This window comes from Arachis ipaensis, chromosome B5 (genome assembly GCF_059453495.1).
Source record: "Arachis ipaensis isolate K30076 ecotype BB chromosome B5, ASM5945349v1, whole genome shotgun sequence".
Taxonomy (NCBI): domain Eukaryota; kingdom Viridiplantae; phylum Streptophyta; class Magnoliopsida; order Fabales; family Fabaceae; genus Arachis; species Arachis ipaensis.
In genome coordinates, this window is record NC_142440.1 from 115,821,391 (window position 1) to 115,842,943 (window position 21,553).

The 21,553-nt window shown below is 37.1% G+C and overlaps 1 non-coding gene across 1 annotated transcript; it reads right to left on the reverse strand.

The window, feature by feature from the left end:
- Positions 1–17,215: 17,215 nt before the first annotated feature.
- LOC148565468 (small nucleolar RNA R71) lies at positions 17,216–17,323 on the reverse strand. Its single transcript, XR_015884111.1, has one exon. It is a non-coding gene; the product is annotated as a small nucleolar RNA R71 (small nucleolar RNA).
- Positions 17,324–21,553: the final 4,230 nt, after the last annotated feature.

The window sequence follows — 21,553 nt, forward strand, 5'->3', positions numbered from 1 at the left end:
TCCGATACTTTGCCTCGGTACTGGAACGAGCGACGGCAGATTGCTTTTTGGACGACCAGGAGACGAGATTCTTCCCAAGAAAAACACAATACTCCCCCCTGAGACTTTTGATCGTCAGGATCACCTCCCCAGTCTGAATCACAGTAAGCAACAATCTCTAAAGACAAGTCCTTGTCCAATAATAAACCAGAAGTAAGAGTATCAGCTAGGTACCTCAAAATATGTTTTACAACTAGCCAGTGAGCTTCTAACGGATTTTGCATATACTGGGAGACGTTGCTGACACTGTATGCCAATTCAGGTATAGTGATAGTTATATATTACAGGCTCCCCACAACAGAGCGGTAGAACCTGGGTTCCGCAAAGGAAGCACCACCAATGCCCGTAAGCTTCATGGTGGAAGGCAAGGGGGTTCGACATGGTTTGTATTCCTCCATACCAGCCTTTTTTAATACATCTCCAATGTACTTTTGTTGAGACAGCAGCAAGCCACTCATTCCTGTTCTTATGACCTGTAGCCCAAGAAAGTACTGCAGCTCACCAAGATCCATAAGAGTAAATCGCATGTTTAATTTTTGAATCACATATGTAATGACACTAGCACTTTCACTAGTTATAATAATATCATCAACATAGACAAGAATAAATGTTCAAACCCCATTTGAGAAATTATTGAACACAGAGACATCGAATTTGGTGGCTACAAAACCGAGCTCCCTGAGACCACCTGCCAGCTTACGGTATCAAGCTCGAGGAGCTTGTTTGAGGCCATAGAGGACCTTGGTTAGCTTACAAACCAGAGTTTCATCACCCTGAGTATACCCAGGAGGCTATTGCATATAGACATCTTCTTCGAGATCACTATGTAGAAACGCATTGTTCACATCAAGTTGCCATATGGGCCAAGCAATGGCAAGTGCTAAAGTTAAAACAATCCGAATGGAAGTTGGCTTAACCACCGGACTGAAGGTTTCAGTAAAGTCAAATCTAAGCCATTGAGCAAAACCCTGAGCAAAACCCTGAGCAACAAGCCTTGCTTTATACTTTTGCAAGGAGCCATCTGAATTAAACTTGGCACGAAAGACCCACTTGCTACCAATAGCCTCTCTGCCCTCTGGTAGTGTCACTAGTTTCCAAGTATTATTCAGCATAAGTATATTGTACTCAGCATCTATAGCTGCCTTCTACTGTGGATTACTGAGGGCCTCTCTAATAGTCAAAGGTTCAAGTTTAGCATGAAGATCTCGAGGTTTGCGAATGCTAGCTTTGGCACGAGTCACCATCCGGTGAGAGTTATGGGGCTGAGAACGCTAAGTATCAATAGCTGGTAGGGCAATTTGAAAGTCGAACATAGGAATAGGGATAGAAGTGGAAGACACTAGGTGTAAAGGAGAAGGATAAGAGGAATGAGAAGAAGGTGAGGAGCTAGGAGGAACCATTGGATTAGAAGAAGGTGGTGTAGAGGTTTGAGCATGATGAATTGGGACTCTAGGAACATATGGAATTGTTGGCATTGTAGGTGCAGCCTCTGAAGGAGGATTAGGAACCAGCAACTTGGCAAATGGAGAATTACTATCTTTGAAGGAAAAACCAGTTTCTGAAAATACCACATGTCTAGTGATAACAACCTTGTCAGCAGTGGTAAGACACTTGTAGCCTTTATGTTGAGAGCTGTAGCCAAGAAACACACAAGGAGCCGAGCAAAAATTCAACTTGTGTCTGTTATAAGCCCTCAGGTGTGGAAAATATAAATAACCAAACACACGCAAACTATCATACTGAGGCTTTGTGCCAAAGGCCTTCTGATGAAGAGAACAATGTTGCAAAGTTGGCATTGGAAGATAGTTAATGATTCTTGTAGTTGAAGCGAATGCCTCTCCCTAAAATCGGATGGGCATACCTGCTGCAACTAACAAGGTTAGGCCTATTTCAATAACCTGCCTATGCTTCCACTCAGCATTTCCATTCTGCTGATGCACATGAGGACACAAAAACCTGTGAATAATACCCTTAGCCTGCATATCTATAGATAAAGACAAATATTCAATAGCATTATCGCTTTGGAAACCTTTAAGCTTTTTATTGAATTGCAATTCGACCATAGCAAAAAAGTGATTAAAAACTGATTTGAGTTGACTTCGGGCTTGAATTAAGTACAACCATATATACTTGGTACAAGCATCAATGAAATTAACAAAGTACCTATTACCATAACTGTTAGCGACAGGAGTTGGCCCCCCCATATATATCTGAATACATCAGCTCCAAAGGTTCTTTATATACTGACTTAGAACTAATAAATGGCAGTTGATGTGATTTGCCAATACAGGAAACATCACACACTGTCTTATTTGCAATAAAAGGAACATTACAACTCCTAAGAACAATAGCTATTACTTGATTATTGGCATGTTCTAGTCTTGCATGCCACAGCAAGAACTTATCTGCATTAACTACTGAAATCAATGATTGAGGACTGTTGTGAGTAGTTGACACATTGAGAAACTTATAAAGGCCATTTTCCACTTTTTCTTGGATGAGCAAATCACGGGTTTCCTGTGATTTCACGCAGCAGCTATCAGCATGAAATTCGAAATAAGCTCCATTATCACAATAGAATTGATACACACATAAGAGATTCTTAGTGATATTAGGAACATATAAAACTAAGAAAGCAAAGAGGTAATAACAAGAAATTAAAAGAGGAACTTGAATCAATATGAGAAATAGAACCTAAACCTAGATGAAATTGAAAATAAAAGAAGAAATCCTAAAACCTAGAGAGAGGAGAGGGCCTCTCTCTCTAGAATTCTACATCTATCTAAAACTCAAAACTAAAGTGAAGTGTCAATGAATGAATGAATTATCCATTCTTCTTTACTCCCAGCCTCTAAGCTGCAGACTAGGCTCAAAACTGGGCCAAAATTCAGCTTAGAAATTGCCCTCAGCGTTTTCCCTTTATTGAGGCACATGCCGCTTGTTACGCGTACGCGTCAGCCATGCGTACACGTCTTTTGAACTCTGCACTGGCCACACGTATGCATCAATCACGCGTACGCGTCAGTGGACGATGCTCCTGGTCACGTGTAAGACCCAGAACTTTTGAAAAGTTATTACGAACTAATTTCAAGTCATATATTTATTTACAGTTTTAATTTCAAAAATTATTTTATTAAAAATAATTAAAGGCAATTTTGATTAATTAGATTTGAAATAAACTAAGGTTTTCATCCCAACTCTATAATTATGGATTATTCTCCTAATTACAATTTTAAGTCTTAGAAATTCAAAAATAATGAGATTTGGCTATTTAAATTAGGATTTTATCTAATTTTATAATTATTGAGTTATTCTCTATATTTAAATTATAAAGTTAGTAGTCGTCAAATAATAAGAATTTTACATATGACTTAATTTAAATACTTTACATTTTCATAATTCAATACTTTAAGTTTTAGGGATAAATAAAATTAATTATATTACTATGTATTTTCAATTAGAAAAATTGATTGAGAATCAATTAGTATTTTTATACCACAAATAATATTTTAGAGTAATTTTAGAGATTTAAATTAGTTTTTCAAATCAATACTCTATGCTCCAATTTTATTTAAAATTACCTTACTCAAATTAAACCCAACAAACCCTAATTTACTACCCCTAACCCACCCTCACTCTTCTCTCAGCGCAGCAACCCTTTCCCCAAACCTTAACAATCATCAGCTTCAGACAAAAGAAAAGAAAGAAAGAAGAAAAGAAAGGAAGAGGAAAAGAAGGAAAGGGGGAGGAAGAAAGGGATATCTCAGGGTGAGGGAGCGCCGGTGGAGGGGCGCCGGAGCTGGTGGGCTACGCCGTCGCGTCGCCTTGGCCGTCGTCGATGGAGCAGAGACGCGAGCAGGGGAGAAGCCGCCGCAGCCACATCGTTGTCGCGCACCAGAGGAGGAGGAAAGCGATAGGGAGAAGAGGAAGGCGTCGCCGCCGTTCGCGCCGTCACCTACAGCCCGCGTCGTCACAGTTCATGCTTGCTCTGCTGCCGTGGAGTGCGTCGCTTTCAGGAGCCAGAATGCGAGAGAGAAGAGCTGTCGTGTTTTGCCGCCGCTGAAGGGCCCATCTCGGCCAGATCCGCCGTTGCTTGAGCCTTTGGTCACCGGGCAAGCGTCTGTTGCCGGTGAACGAAACTGTTGTCGCCAATAGCCATTGCTGGTAAGGGTTTTAAGTTGGTTTTCATTTTCTTTGAGTTTTCGGGAGCTTTATGATCACTGCTTGTTTGTTACAGTCGCCGTCGCCAAAGTTTTGGTCGACGCTGCCGCTCGAGGTGGTTGCCGGGACTGCCGCCAAATCGGTTCAGTGATCGCCGCTGTTTCATTTTCTTAGTTTGGTATGTATTTATGTTTCGAAAATTCCTGCATTAGTATTCTGTTATGTTTAGTTGTAAACTTTGAGGTTCTGGTAACGTAGGGTCATGTTCTGAGCATTGCATGTCACTTTTAAGTTGCTGTAAGCGCTGCTAAAGTGATCAAGGACTGAGTTTTCGGTTGCTGTTGGTTTCGGGTTGAGCTAAAAGTTTTGTTGACGCGTTTTGGGTTATGGTTTCAACAAGTTGAGGTAGGGGTTGTTTATAAAATTTAATTCATTTTAAATTAGAATTTGTTATAAATAGATATGTTGTGCGAAATGTATTTCCGATGATTATGTGAGTCTTATGAATTGTCTGATTATGTCTTGGATGAATATGGTTGCGTGTTGAGTGAAATAATGTCTGATTTTGATAAATTGGATATTTTTAGATTGGTTGATTTGAAATGACTTTGATAGTCTGAAAGTCTGAGTTTTGTTTATTGGAAACTGATTTGGTCATGAACCCACTGAGAAGGGTTGATGATTGGTTTGGTTGGGACCCGGAAATGGTGGCAAAGTCCAAGTTTTAGGGAAAAGACTGCCAAAATTTCTACAAAATCTGAGACTTTATTTGAAATGATATTTTAAAAGAATGAATTATGCTTTGAATTGAATTACTGATAAATGAATGAGGTTTGAACTCTTTTATTAAGAAAATTATTATATTTTGAATGTAAACTATTTTAGAAAAAGAATTATGTTTTAAAGTCGATTTAAAGATGAAAATAATTATGTTTTGGAATTTGATTAAGTAAGCAAATTTGGAGGAGTTTTGATCGATTTAAAAGAAACTTGGATTTCGAATAACTAATTTCACTTTATGACATTTTAGAAAAAGTTTGAAGTATTCTCTAAAACTTTGATTTAGTAAAACTGAAACAATTTTCGAGCCTTTGGAAATAGATTTAAGAATTGAAATTGGTTTTCGGTTTAAATGATTTGGTTTTGGTTTAAGTAAGCTGGTTCTGAAATTGGTTCGAAATATTTGGATACATGACTTGGTTTTGGTTTAAATTCTATTTTATTGATGAGAATATTGATAAGTGGCTTGCGCCTGGCAAGGACGGTGGTTAATCCCGCTTGTCGAGGTTGCGGCGCTCGCGTAAGGATGGTGGTTAATCCCGCTTACGTGTAGATGTGAGGTCGGAGGCAGAGTATCCCGCTCACATCCTTTCGGATCACAGGAGTGTGCAGGTGATGGTGAGAATTATGTCGGTTAGTAATTTCACACAAAATAATTCCGCTGATAGTATAGTTCTAAACTAACAAATAACTCTCACATCAAATTTTAAAAGATTTTAGTTGTCACATGTACAAACCCCAATGAAAATTAACCGAAGTATTTAAACCTCGGGTCGTCTGACAAAAAATTGCAATAAAGTGATCAATTATTGGCTATGAAGGAATAAGGGGGTTTGATTTGATGAAAGGGCAAGAAAAGAAATGACAAGAAAATAAAGAAAGCAATTAATAAAGAGAGACATTCATGTCAAGGATTAAGAGTTAAGCTTTCTATCCTAGTCACTAATAACAATAATTAACAAGAATTTATCCTATTTCGTCATCTCCAACAATGGAAGAAGGTATAATGTTATCTTCACGTAGGGAGACAGTCAAATAAGACTAGCTAATCTCAATCCAAAAGTCCTAATCAACTCACTAATTGAATTAGCAAGAGATTAGAGTCAATGGAAACAATACTAGCTAACAACTCTAGATCACCAAATATAAGTGGGGTAATCATGACTCAAGATTGCCTAATTCCTCTTTCCAAGCCAAGAATGCTCAAAAATCTACTCTAACATCCTACCAAGCATTTTGTCAAACACTTGGAAGGCATAAGAAGAAAGCATAGCAAATTGCAAGAGAGAATAAAATCTACCAACTACCAATTGTAAGGAAACAATAACAATAATCCAATTAACAATAAAAGAACATCAAACAGGAAATTGCATTAAATGAAAATCAAATCCAACAAAATACTCATTAATGAAATCTACTACTACCCAATACAAGAAATTAACAACAACAATTAAGGAAAGCACATTGACCATGAAATACCTCAAAATTGCATTAAAGAGAATGGAAATTGGCAAGAGTTCATGACATAAAAATAACCAAAATGAGAAATTAACAAGAGAAAAGAGAAGAATTAAGACAGTACAACAAGGAATTGTAAAGAAGACAAGATGATAACAAGGAATTAAACCTAGATCTAGGAGAATTTGACCTAATCCTAACCTAATTCTAGAGAGAAGAGAGAGCTTCTCTCTCTAGAAATTAACTACATGCTTTCTAGTCTACCACTAATTACTCCCCCTTTGCCCAAGCTTGAGTTCTTCATGAAATAGCCTTAGGAATGAGTTGGATTTGGGCCCTGAAAGCTCAGAAATCGCCCCCAGCGAATTCATTTTAAGTGAGTCACGTGCCGCTCATCACACATGCGCATGAATGACGCGTGCGCGTCGCTGGCTAATTTCCTCCTCACGCATACGCGTGGGTGACGCGTGCGTGTGGCTTGCAAATCTTCAACTCACGCGTACGTGTGAATGACATGTGCGCGTAGCCTTCAATTATCCAATTGCTGATTTCTTCATGAATTCTCCACTTTGCATGTTTTTCTCTTTACTTCTTCCATCCAATACTTGCCTTATGAACCTAAAATCACTCAACAAACACATCAAGGCATCGAATGGAATTAAAGTGAATTAAAATCACCAATTTAAGGGCCTAAAAAGCATATTTTTACACTTAAGCACAAATTAAGGGAGAATTACAAAACCATACTATTTCATTGAATAAATGTGAGATAAGTTGATAAAATCTCCCAAATTAAGCACAAGATAAACTACAAAATTGGGGTTTATCAAACCTGCCCACACTTAAACCAAGCATTTTCTCATGCTAAACTCAAGAAAGAAATAAAGGGTATCAACATTTATTCAATGCAAGCTATCTATATGCAACTACCTACATGCAATCTATCTAAATGAATGCAATTACTTGGTTAAAATAAATCAATTTCCAAGAAATCATATATAAACATAAGGGCTAAAGCAGTAGCAATCAAATCAAACCCACAATGATCATGGGTGAAAACATGTAATTGAGCAATCGAACCCTCACCGGATGTGTATCCGCTCTAGTCACTCAAGTGTATGGGGTTGATTCACTCAATTCTCCTCTAATCATGCTTTTCAAGATTTATTTTTCACCTAACAATCAACAATTATTTCATGCATGCATACAAATATCATGAGGACTTTCCATAGGTTGTAATGGGGTTAGGGTAGGTAGGGTTATATATGGTCAAGTGAGCTTGAAATTTGAATCTTTGATTAACTCAAAGTTCTAACCAAACCTATATAACAACCTATACAATTCAAAGCTAACCTAACTACCCATTCTTCACTTTTTCACACACTCATGCATTCTCTTTTTTTTATCACCACACATATGCATTGATTTTTATTGACTTCACTTTGGGACATTTTGTCCCCTTTTTATTGCTTTTATTTTTCTTTATTTTTCTATTTTTTTTATTTTTTCTTTATATATATATATTTTTTTTTCTTTTTTTTTTCAAACTAAACTATTGACGTTAGGATTTTTGCCAGTAAAGAATTTTATAAAAACAGTCGCGTTGTAGATATAGTCTCTAAACCAACAGAAATTCCTTCGTACAAACGTTTGGTTGTCACAAGTAACAAACCCCTAAATAAATTGATAATCGAAGTATTCAAATCTCGGGTCATCTTCTCAAGGAACTGCAGGGAAGTATGTTCTTATTATTGGTTATGGAGATTGTAAATCGGGGTTTTGAAGATAAGGAACAAGTAATTCAAATTGCAATTAAAATAAGTAAATGACTGTAAAATAAATAAATAACTGTAAAATAAACTTTTGGTAAGGTATGAGAAATTAGAAGTCCTATCCTAGTTATCCTTATCAATGATGGTGAAGATTGAATCTTAATTCCACTTAGTTAGCCTTTACTTAAAGTAAAGAAAAGTCAAGTGACTAATTAGTTTGATCTTCGAATCCTAGTTAATCCCTAAGGAAAGATTGGGATTATAGAAGTTCAGTTCAATTAGCAAAGATAACAATTATCAATCATGCTTGAGTTTGATAACTCCTGAGTTACTGATTTCTTAACCAAGACCAAAAGGAGAAAAGTAAATCTACTGGAATAAAAATGTCTTCAGATGGGAATAACAATAATGTAAATAAAAGAAAGCAATAATAAACTGAAATACCTCAAATAACATTAATTCAAAGAGTAATCTGTAACATAGAAGAATTCATAAATAAAATTGGGAAAATAATAAAAAAGAATATTGAACCTAATAAAAAGAGATAATCCTGAAAGCGCATAAAATCCTAAATCTAAATCCTAATCCTAAAGAGAGAGGAGAGAATATCCCTCTCAAAACTAAATCTAAATCATAGAAAACTAACTAATTGGAGACTCTCCTTGAATGGATGCATTTTCCCACTTCATAACCTCTGGTCTATGCCTTCTGGACTTGGATTTGGGCCAAAAAGGGCTTCAAAATTCGCTATGAGTATTTTCTGCAATTTCTGGGGCGTGGCCTCTGTCACGCGTCCGCATGGGTCACGCGGTCGCGTCATTCGGAGTTTTCCTTGTCACGCGGTCACGTCAATCATGCGACCGCGTCATATGTGTTTCGCTCGAGGCGCATGGTCGCGTCAGTCATGCGGCCGCGTCAATGCCTTTTCGCGCTGGCATGCGGCCGTGTCGCCCATGCGATCGCGTGGCTGCCAGTTTCTTCAAAAATTCTGTTTTGTGCTTTCCTTCCATTTTTGTATGTTTCCTTTCCATCCTTTAAGTCATTCCTGCCTTAGAAGATCTGAAACTACTCAACACACGAATCACGGCATCGAATGGAAATAAAGGGTAATCAAAATCATTATTTTTAAGCATAGGAAACATGTTTTTCACATACATCACATAATAAGGAAGGGAAAGTAAAACCATGCAATTAATATGAATAAGTGGGTGAAGGATTGAATAAATCACTCAGATTAAGCACAAAATATATCATAAAATATGGGTTTATCAACCTCCCCACACTTAAACAATAGCATGTCCTCATGCTAAGTCCAAGATAAAGAGTAAGTTAAGGTTAAAGTGGTGGAATCTCATGCAATGCTACCTACTCTAAATGCAACTACCTACATGAATCACGCAATTCTTAATTTTTATTCACTTGTATATAAAGCTTACATGTAGTTGAATTAATTCACATTCTCAAGGAGTCATATATATATATATATATATATATATATATATAGCCAAACCTTAGATAATGATAAAGCACTTTTACAGTTCAGATGGGAGAGAAAAGTATTTTATAAACTTGCAAGATAATTAATAATTCAAGCAGAGATATATGTTAATGAGCTATTGAACCCTCACTGGATTTTGTGTTTACTCTCTAGTCACTCAGTGTTTATTGGGTTAATCACTCTATTCTTCTTTTTATCCTTCCTTTCTATAACTTTGTTCTTCATCTAACCAATCAACAATTATAGAATATAGGCATACAAAAGTCATGAGGTCTTTAATTAAGGTTGTAATGGGGCCAATGTAAAGGTAAAGGTATATGTATAAGGCTAAGTGAGCTAATTAAGCGAATCCTTGATTAGTCTAAGATCTCACCTAACATACATACTTTGTAAAGCAAAACTTCTTTACCTATGTTCCCACTTTTTTCCACTTTTGATGTTACATGCTCATACTTTAACTTTTGTCCCATGTGCATTTATTTTGCATTTGGGGAATCCTTTTGTATTCCCTTTATTCCAATATTGAAAAATAATATTTTTTTATTGCACATGGTAATTCAATTATTTGATTTTACATGAGCATGCTTCCCAAAATTTTTATTTGAATAATTTTATTCTTTTCAACTTTTCTACCTTTTGTTTTTATCATCCATGTTCCCAATAGGTTTCCCACACTTAAACAATTACACACTTTCTATCTTAAGCTAACCAAGGATCTAACTTGGGATTTTTATTTTGTTTTTCTGCTTAAGGCTAGTATTGTGGCTTATAGAATAAGAGGGGATTTAAAGGCTCAAGGGGGCTAACAAGGGTGATGTAAAGGGTAGGCTAATTTGGGATAAGTGAGCTAAAATTAAACAATGGCCTCAATCACTCTCTTGGTATGTATTTCTATTCTATAATCGGACATATAGATTAAAACAAAGTAAAGAACATCAGAATAAAAAAAAGAAGGGCGGAACACACAGGAATAAAAATTATGGTTTGAATGTAACCATACAGTTAAGCTCAAAACTCACAGGCTGTGTGTTCTTGATAAACCCATATTTTATGATATATTTTGTGCTTAATCTGAGTGATTTATTCAATCCTTCACCCACTTATTCATATTAATTACATGGTTTTACTTTCCCTTCCTTATTATGTGATGTATGTGAAAAACATGTTTCCTATGCTTTAAAATTAATTATTTTAATTACCTTTATTTCCATTCGATGCCGTGATTAGTGTGTTGAGTAGTTTCAGATCTTCTAAGGCAGGAATGACTTAAAGGATGGAAATGAAACATACAAAATTGGAAGGAAAGCACAAAACGGAGTTTTTGGAGAAACTGGCAGCCACGCGATCGCATGGACGACGCGGCCGCATGCCAAGCGCGAAGAAGCATTGATGCGGCCACATGACTGACGCGACCGTGCGCCTTAAGCAGAATACATATGACGCGGTCGCATGACTGACGCGACCGTGTGACAAGGAAAACTCTGAATGACGCGACCGCGTGACCTACGCAGACGCGTGACAGAGGCCACGCACCAGAAATTGCAGAAAATGCTCCCAGCGAATTCTGAAGCCCTTTTTGGCCCAAATCCAAGTCCAGAAGGCATAGACCAGAGGTTATGAAGTGGGGGAATGCATCCATTCAAGGAGAGTCACCACTTTAGTTTTTTTTCATGATTTAGATTTAGTTTAGAGAGAGGTTCTCTCCTCTCTCTTCTCTCTTAGGATTAGGATTTAGGATTTCTCTTAGTTTTAGGAGTGACTCTCGATCCCAGGTTCAATGTTCCTTTACTTTAAGCTTCCCTTTCACTTTTTATTCATTCCATTACTTTAGTTGATTATTTGATGTTGCAATTTAATTTATGAATTCTTCCATGTTACAGATTATTATTTTGAATTAATGTTATTTGAGGTATTTCAGTTTAATATTGCTTTCTTTTATTTACATTATTGTTATTCCCATCTGAAGACATTTTTATTCCAGTAAATTTATTTTTCTCCTTTTGGTCTTGGTTAAGAAATTAGTAACTCAGGAGTTATCAAACTCAAACATGAATGATAATTGTTATCTTTGTTAATTAAACTGAACTTCAATAATCCCAATCTTTTCTTAGGAAATAAATAGGATTTGAAAATCAAACCAATTAATCCCTTGACCTTCCTTTATCTTAGTAAAGGTTAACAAAGTGGAATTAAGATTCAATTCTCATCATCATTGATAAGGATAGCTAGGATAGGACCTCTAATTTCTCATACCTTGCCAAAAGTTTATTTACAGTCATTTATTTATTTTACTTGCCATTTAAATTACTTGTTCTTCATTTACTTTAATTGCTAATTAAACTATTCACTCCTCATTCTCAAAACCCCAATTTACAATCTCCATAACCAATAATAAGAACATACTTCCCTGCAGTTCCTTGAGAAGACGACTCGAGGTTTGAATACTTCGGTTATCAATTTATTTAGGGGTTTGTTACTTGTGACAACCAAACGTTTGTACGAAGGGATTTCTGTTGGTTTAGAGACTATATCTACAACGCGACTGTTTTTATAAAATTCTTTACCACCATAAAATCCTAATGTCAGTTCTCTAACTCAGAAATCATATATCAATTATGTATGTCATGCAAGTAAAATTAAAAGTTCCCATTATTCTCAATGTAAAATTTATTTTGAATGGCTTTAAAGTTTGTGTTTCTCCTTGATGAAATGTTGTTAACTAACTAACATATAATGCTATATATACAAGGTGTGGGTTGTTTCTATTATGTTCAAGTCTCTAGTTTACTTTCTTTTTATATTTTCAAATTAAACTAAGCTATCTTATGCTAAAAAGGGTAAACTATACTAATTAATCCACAATTTCTATAACTAATAAGTTAGAATTGCTACTAAACTAAATGGCTAAAATATGAACTGAAAATGCGAAATGCAGAAAATAGAGTATAAATACATGAAAATAGCAATGTATAAGTACTGGGAGAATAAAAATAAAAATAAAGAGAAAAATACAGAAAAATAGCAAAATAAAATGAAAGAGTCTATAGTGGTCACCAAAAGAATACGCCAGAGATGGCGACCTCCCCACACTTAAAATAAAGCATCGTCCCTGATGCTCACTCAAGCAGGGTGTGAAGGGGTGTCATCACTGGAAGGGTGGGTAGCTGGAGTCTCTGTGGTGGTGGTCTGAAGATCTGCCTGCTGCAGAGGAGGTGCTGACTGGATAAAGATCTCTGGGTCTACAGCCTGAATCTGAGGCGGAGCCTCCTGATGTGATGCGGCCTGCTCTGTGCCTGCCTGCGCAGCCTCGCTCTGTGGATGGGTCTCTGCCTCGTGATCATCCGCCTCCTCCTCAGATGCCTCGGATGGTGTGTCAGGCTCGGAGGGGATGTGATGAGAGGATAATTTATACGCTTTTTGGCATTGTTTTTAGTATATTTTTAGTAGGATCTAGTTACTTTTAGGGATGTTTTCATTAGTTTTTATGTTAAATTCACATTTCTGGACTTAACTATGAGTTTGTGTGTTTTTCTATGATTTCAGGTATTTTCTAGCTGAAATTGAGGGACTTGAGCAAAAATCAGATTCAGAGGTAGAAGAAGGATTGTCGATGCTATTGGATTCTGACCTCCCTGCACTCAAAGTGGATTTTCTGGAGCTACAGAACTCAAAATGGCGCGCTTCCAATTGCGTTGGAAAGTAGACATCCAGGGCTTTCCAGCAATATATAATAGTCCATACTTTGGCCGAGTTTAGACGACGTAAATGGGCATTGAACGCCAGTTCTACGCTGCAGTCTGGAGTTAAACGCCAGAAACACATCACAAGCCAGAGTTGAACGCCAGAAATACGTTACAAACTGGCTTTCAACTCCAAAAGAAGCCTCTGCACGTGGAAAGCTAAAGCTCAACCCAAGCACACACCAAGTGGGCCCCGAAAGTGGATTTATGCATCAATTACTTACTTCTGTAAACCCTAGTAACTAGTTTAGTATAAATAGGACTTTTTACTATTGTATTAGACATCTTGGGACGTCTAGTTCTTAGATCATGGGGGCTGACCTCTCGGCCATGCCTAAACCTTTCACTTATGTATTTTCAAACGGTAGAGTTTCTGCACTCCATAGATTAAGGTGTGGAGCTCTGCTGTTCCTCATGAATTAATGCAAAGTACTACTGTTTTTCTATTCAATTCAACTTATTCTGCTTCTAAGATATTCATTTGCACTTCAATATGAATGTGATGAACGTGACAATCATCATCATTCTCCCACGAACGCGTGCCTGACAACCACTTCCGTTCCACCTTAGATTGAATGAATATCTCTTGGATCTCTTAATCAGAATCTTCGTGGTATAAGCTAGATTGATGGCGGCATTCATGAGAATCCGGAAAGTCTAAACCTTGTCTGTGGTATTCCGAGTAGGATTCTGGGATTGAATGACTGTGACGAACTTCAAACTTGCGAGTGCTGGGCGTAGTGACAGACGCAAAAGGAGGGTGAATCCTATTCCAGTATGATCGAGAACCTCAGATGATTAGCCGTGCTGTGACAGAACATTTGGACCATTTTCACAAGAGGATAGGATGCAGTGACAGCGCATCAGACCATTTTCACAGAGAGGATGAAAAGTAGCCATTGACAATGGTGATATCCTTACATAAAGCCAGCCATGGAAAGGAATAGGACTTATTGGATGAAGACAACAGGAAAGCAGAAGTTCAGAGGGACGAAAGCATCTCTATACCTTTATCTGAAATTCTCACCAATGATATACATAAGTATTTCTATCTTTATTTTCTGTCTATTTATTATTAATTTTCGAAAACTCCATAACTATTTTATATCCGCCTAACTGAAATTTACAAGGTGACCATAGCTTGCTTCATACCAACAATCTCTGTGGGATCGACCGTTACTCACGTAAGGTTTATTACTTGGACGACCCAGTGCACTTGTTGGTTAGTTGTATCGAAGTTGTGAATGAAAAATGATTTATTAAGACATGCGTACAGAGTTTTTGGGGCCGTTGCCTGAGATCACAATTTCGTGCACCAAGTTTTTGGCGCCGTTGCCGGGGATTGTTCGAGTTTGGACAACTGACGGTTCATCGTGTTGCTCAGATTGGGTAATTTTCTTCTTATTTTATTTTCAAAAAGTTTTCAAAAAATTTTCAAAAAAAAATTTTTCAAAAAAATTTTTCAAAAATCTTTCAAAAAAATTTTCTCATCTGTTTTCAAAAATTATTTCGGAATTTTTAAGAATGAATTCTAGTGTTTCATGAAACATGTTGAAGCCTAGCTGGCTGTAAAGCTATGTCTAATTCTTTTGGATAGGGGATTCCAACCATCAGCATAGAGGCAAGTTAATTTGAATATCAGCTGTTGCATGCCTGATTTGTATCTTCTAAAGCTTGGCTGGCTATTAAGCCATGCCTAACCCTCAGATTGGAGCTTTAGACTAAGAGTACAAGATTCCTGGAATTCATATTAAAAATTTTGCAATCCTTATTTTCTTTTTCCTATATGTTTTTTCGAAAATAATATACAAAAATCCAAAAAAAAATTAATAAAATCATAAAAATAAAAAATATTTTGTGTTTCTTGTTTGAGTCTTGAGTCAATTTTTGAGTTTGGTGTCAATTGCATACTCATCTTGCATTTTTTCGAAAAATTCATGCATTCATAGTGTTCTTCATGATCTTCAAGTTGTTCTTGGTAAATCTTCTTGTTTGATCTTGATGTTTTCTTGTTTTGTGTATTTTCTTGTTTCTCATGTGCATTTTTGCATCCGTAGAGTCTAAGCATCAAAGATTTCTAAGTTTGATGTCTTGCATGTTTTCTTTGCATCAAAAATTTTTCAAAAATATGTTCTTGATGTTCATCATGATCTTCAAAGTGTTCTTGGTGTTCATCTTGACATTCATAGCATTCTTGCATGCATTCATTGTTTTGATCTAAAAATTTTCATGCATTGCATCATTTTCATGTTTTTCTCTCTCATCATAAAAATTCAAAAAATCAAAAAAATATCTTTCCCTTTTTCCTCTCATAAAATTCGAAAATTTGAGTTGACTTTTTCAAAAATTTTTAAAATCCAGTTGTTTTCTATGAGTCAATTCAAATTTTCAAATTTTATCTTTTTCAAAATATTTTTCAAAAATCATATCTTTTTCACTTTTCTTATTTATTTTCGAAAATTTTTAAAATATTTTTCAAAAATATTTTTCTTATCTTTATCTCCTAATTTTCGAAAATAACATCATCAATTAATGTTTTGATTCAAAATTTCAAGCTTGTTACTTGCTTGTTAAGAAAGATTCAAACTTTAAGTTCTAGAATCATATCTTGTGATTTCTTGTGAATCAAGTCATTAATTGTGATTTTAAAAATCAAATCTTTTTCAAAACTAATTTCAATCATATCTTTTCAAAAATATCTTTGTATCTTATCTTTTTCAAAATCATATCTTTTTCAAAAATTTGATTTTAAAATATCTTTTCTAACTTCTTATCTTCTTATCTTTTCAAAAATTGATTTTTAAAATTTGTTTCAACTAACTAACTAACTTTTTGTTTGTTTCTTATCTTTTTCAAAACTACTTAACTAACTCTCTCTCTCTCTAATTTTCGAAAATATCTCCCTCTTTTTCAAAAATTCTTTTTAATTAACTAATTGTTTCAAAATTCAATTTTAATCTATTTCTTCTTTTAATTTTCGAAAATCACTAACCATTTTTCAAAAATAATTTTCGAAAATCCTTCTCTCTCATCTCCTTCTATTTATTTATTCACCTACTAGCACTTCTCTCCCATCCAAAAATTCAAACACTACCTCCCTCTCTGTGTTCGAGTTTTTCCTCTTCTCTTCCTTACATTACATTCTTTTCTTCTTCTACTCACACAGGGGAACCTCTATACCTGGGCAAAAAGGATCCCTATTATTATTATTTCTCTGTTCCCTTCTTTTTCATATGAGCAGGAGCAAGGACAAGAACATTCTTGTTGAAGCAGATCCAGAACCTGAAAGGACTCTGAAGAGGAAACTAAGAGAAGCTAAATTACAACAATCCAGCAAGCACCTTTCAGAAATTTTCGAACAGGAAGAGGAGATGGCAGCCGAAAATAATAATAATGCAAGGAGAATGCTTGGTGACTTTACTGCACCTAATTCTAATTTACATGGAAGAAGCATCTCCATCCCTACCATTGGAGCAAACAATTTTGAGCTGAAACCTCAATTAGTTTCTCCGATGCAGCAGAACTGCAAGTTTCATGGACTTCCATCTGAAGATCCTTTTCAATTCTTAACTGAATTCTTGCAGATTTGTGATACTGTTAAGACTAATGGAGTAGATCCTGAAGTCTACAGGCTCATGCTTTTCCCTTTTGCTGTAAGAGACAGAGCTAGAATATGGTTGGACTCTCAACCTAAAGATAGCCTGAACTCTTGGGATAAGCTGGTTACGGCTTTCTTGGCCAAGTTCTTTCCTCCTCAAAAGCTTAGCAAGCTTAGAGTGGATGTTCAAACCTTCAGACAGAAAGAAGGTGAATCCCTCTATGAAGCTTGGGAGAGATACAAGCAACTGACCAAAAAGTGTCCTTCTGACATGCTTTCAGAATGGACCATCCTGGATATATTCTATGATGGTCTGTCTGAATTAGCTAAGATGTCATTGGATACTTCTGCAGGTAGATCCATTCACCTAAAGAAAACGCCTGCAGAAGCTCAAGAACTCATTGACATGGTTGCTAATAACCAGTTCATGTACACTTCTGAGAGGAATCCTGTGAGTAATGGGACGCCTCAGAAGAAGGGAATTCTTGAAATTGATACTCTGAATGCCATATTGGCCCAGAATAAAATATTGACTCAGCAAGTCAATATGATTTCTCAGAGTCTGAATGGAATGCAAGCTGCATCCAACAGTACTCAAGAGGCATCTTCTGAAGAAGAAGCTTATGATCCTGAGAACCCTGCAATAGCAGAGGTGAATTACATGGGTGAACCTTATGGAAACACTTATAATCCCTCATGGAGAAATCACCCAAATCTTTTATGGAAGGATCAACAAAAGCCTCAACAAGGCTTTAATAATGGTGGAAGAAAAAGGTTTAACAATAGTAAACCTTTTCCATCATCCACTCAGCAACAGACAGAGAACTCTGAACAAAATACCTCTAATTTAGCAAACTTAGTCTCTGATCTATCTAAGGCCACTGTAAGTTTCATGAATGAAACAAGGTCCTCCATTAGAAATTTGGAAGCACAAGTGGGCCAGCTGAGTAAAAGGATCACTGAAATCCCTCCTAGTACTCTCCCAAGCAATACAGAAGAAAATCCAAAAGGAGAGTGCAAGGCCATTGAATTAATTACCATGGCCGAATCCAAGAAGGAAGGGGAAGACGTGAATCCCAAGGAGGAAGACCCCCTGGGACGTCCAGTGATCAATAAGGAGTTCCCCTCTGAGGAACCAAAGGAATCTGAGACTCATCTAGAGACCATAGAGATTCCATTGAACCTCCTTATGCCATTCATGAGCTCTGAAGAGTACTCTTCTTCTGAAGAGAATGAAGATGTTACTAAAGAGCAAGTTGCCAAGTTCCTTGGTGCAATCATGAAGCTGAATGCCAATTTATTTGGTAATGAGACTTGGGGAGATGAACCTCCCCTGTTCACCAATGAACTAAGTGATCTGGATCAACTGACATTGCCTCAGAAGAAACAGGATCCTGGAAAGTTCCTAATACCTTGTACCATAGGCACCATGATCTTTGAAAAGGCTCTGTGTGACCTTGGTTCAGGGATAAACCTCATGCCCCTTTCTGTAATAGAGAAACTGGGAATCTTTGGGTGCAAGCTACTAAAATCTCATTAGAGATGGCAGACAATTCAAGAAAACAGGCTTATGGACAAGTAGAGGACGTGTTAGTAAAGGTTGAAGGCCTTTACATCCCTGCTGATTTCATAGTCCTAGATACTGGGAAGGATGAGGATGAATCCATCATCCTTGGAAGACCCTTCCTAGCCACAGCAAGAGCTGTGATTGATGTTGACAGAGACGAACTAGTCCTTCAATTGAATGAGGACTCCCTTGTGTTAAAAACTCAAGGTCATCCTTCTGTAAACATGGAAAAGAAGCACAGTAAGCTTCTCTTAAAACAGAGTCAACGAGAGCCCCCACAGTCAAACTCTAAGTTTGGTGTTGGGAGGCCACAACCAAACTCTAAGTTTGGTGTTGAACTCCCATATCCAAACTCTAAGTTTGGTGTTGGGAAGTCTCAATAATGCTCTGAACATTTGTGAGGCTCCATGAGAGCTCACTGTCAAGCTATTGACATTAAAGAAGCGCTTGTTGGGAGGCAACCCAATTTTTTTTATCTAATTTATTTTTATTTTTATTTCATATTTTATTAGGTTCATGATCATGTGGAGTCACAAAATAAATAGAAAAATTGAAAATAGAATCAAAAACAGCAGAAGAAAAATCACACCCTGGAGGAGGATCTTACTGGCATTTAAACGCCAGTAAGGAGCATCTGTCTGGCGTTCAACGCCAGAACAGAGCATGTTTCTGGCGTTGAATGCCAGAAACAAGCAGCATCCTGGCGTTCAGACGCCAGAAATGCACAGTGAGGAAAGCTGGCGCTGAACGCCAGAAACAAGCATCAATTCGGCATTTAAACGCCAGAATTGTATGAAAAGGCATTTTACATGCCTAATGGGTGCAGAGATGCAAATCCTTGACACCTCAGGATCTGTGAAACCCACAGGATCAACTCAGTATCTGTGGACCCCACAGGATCCCCACCTACCACCACTTACTCTCTTCCCTCTTCTCAATGTTCATCCTCTCTTCCCAATAAACACTCTTCCCTATAAACCTACCTCATAAACTCCACCTACCTTCAAAATTCAAAATCAATTTCCCACCCAAACCCACCCATATGGCCGAACCTTAACCCTCCTCCCTTCCCTATATAAAGCCCTCCATTCTTCCTCATTTTCACACAACACAACCCTCTCTTCTCTTCTTGGCCGAATACACCTCTCCCTCCTCTCCTCCATATTTTCTTCTTCTTCTTCTTCATCTATTCTTTCTTCTCTTGCTCGAGGGCGAGCAATATTCTAAGTTTGGTGTGGTAAAAGCATAAGCTTTTTTGTTTTTCCATTACCACTGATGGCACCCAAGACCGGAGAATCCTCTAAGAAAGGGAAAGGGAAGACAAAAGATTCCACCTCCGAGTCATTGAAGATGGAAAGATTCATCTCCAAAGCTCATCAAGACCACTTCTATGATGTTGTGGCCAAGAAGAAGGTGATCCCTGAGGTCCCTTTCAAGCTCAAGAGAAATGAGTATCTGGAGATCCGACATGAAATCCAAAGAAGAGGTTGGGAAGTTCTAACAAACCCCATCCAACAAGTTGGCATCCTAATGGTTCAAGAGTTCTATGCCAATGCATGGATCACTAAGAACCATGATCAAAGTAAGAACCCGAATCCAAAGAATTATATTACAATGGTTCGGGGGAAATACTTAGATTTTAGTCCGGAAAATGTGAGGTTGGCGTTTAACTTGCCCATGATACAAGGAGATGCACGCCCCTACACTAGAAGGGTCAACTTTAATCAAAGGTTGGACCAAGTCCTCATGGACATATGTGTGGAAGGAGCTCAATGGAAGATTGACTCCAAAGGCAAGCCGGTTCAACTAAGAAGATTGGACCTCAAGCCTGTGGCTAGAGGATGGTTAGAGTTCATCCAACGCTCCATCATCCCCACTAGCAACCGATCTGAAGTTACTGTGGATCGGGCCATCATGATTCATAGCATCATGATTGGAGAGGAAGTAGAAGTTCATGAATTCATCTCCCTTGAACTCTACAAAATAGCCAAAAAGCCCTCTCCCTGGGCAAGGCTAGCTTTTCCTCATCTTATTTGCCATCTATGTTACTCAGTTGGAGCTTTCATAGAAGGAGACATTCCCATTGAGGAAGAGAAGCCCATCACTAAGAAAAAGATGGAGCAAGCAAGAGAGCCCAATCATGGATCTCAAGAGACGCATGAAGCTCATCACCATGAGATCCCGGAGATGCCTCAAATGCATTTTCCTCCACAAAACTATTGGGAGCAAATCAACACCTCCCTAGGAGGATTAAGTTCCAACATGGGACAATTAAGGGTGGAACATCAAGAGCACTCCATCATCCTTCATGAAATTAGAGAAGATCAAAAAGCAATGAGGGAGGAGCAACAAAGACAAGGAAGAGACATAGAAGAGCTCAAGGACATCATTGGTTCCTCAAGGAGAAAACGCCACCATCACTAAGGTGGACTCATTCTTTGTTCTTACATTCTCTGTTTTTCGTTTTCTATGTTAAGTGCTTATCTAAGTTTGTGTCTTATTACATGATCATTAGTATTTAGTAACTTTGTCTTAAAGTTATGAATGTCCTATGAATCCATCACCTCTCTTAAATGAAAAATATTTTAATTCAAAAGAACAAGAAGTACATGAGTTTCGAATTCATCCTTGAACTTAGTTTAATTATATTGATGTGGTGACAATGCTTCTTGTTTTCTGAATGAATGCCTGAACAGTGCATATGTCTTTTGAAGTTGTTGTTTATGAATGTTAAATATGTTGACTCTTGAAAGAATAATGACAAAGAGACATGTTATTTGATAATCTAAAAAATCATAAAAATGATTCTTGAAGCAAGAAAAAGCAGCAAAGAACAAAGCTTGCAAAAAAAAAATAGCGAAAAAAAAATTAGAAAGAAAAAGAAAAAGCAAGCAGAAAAAGCCAAAAGCTCTTAAAACCAAGAGGCAAGAGCAAAAAGCC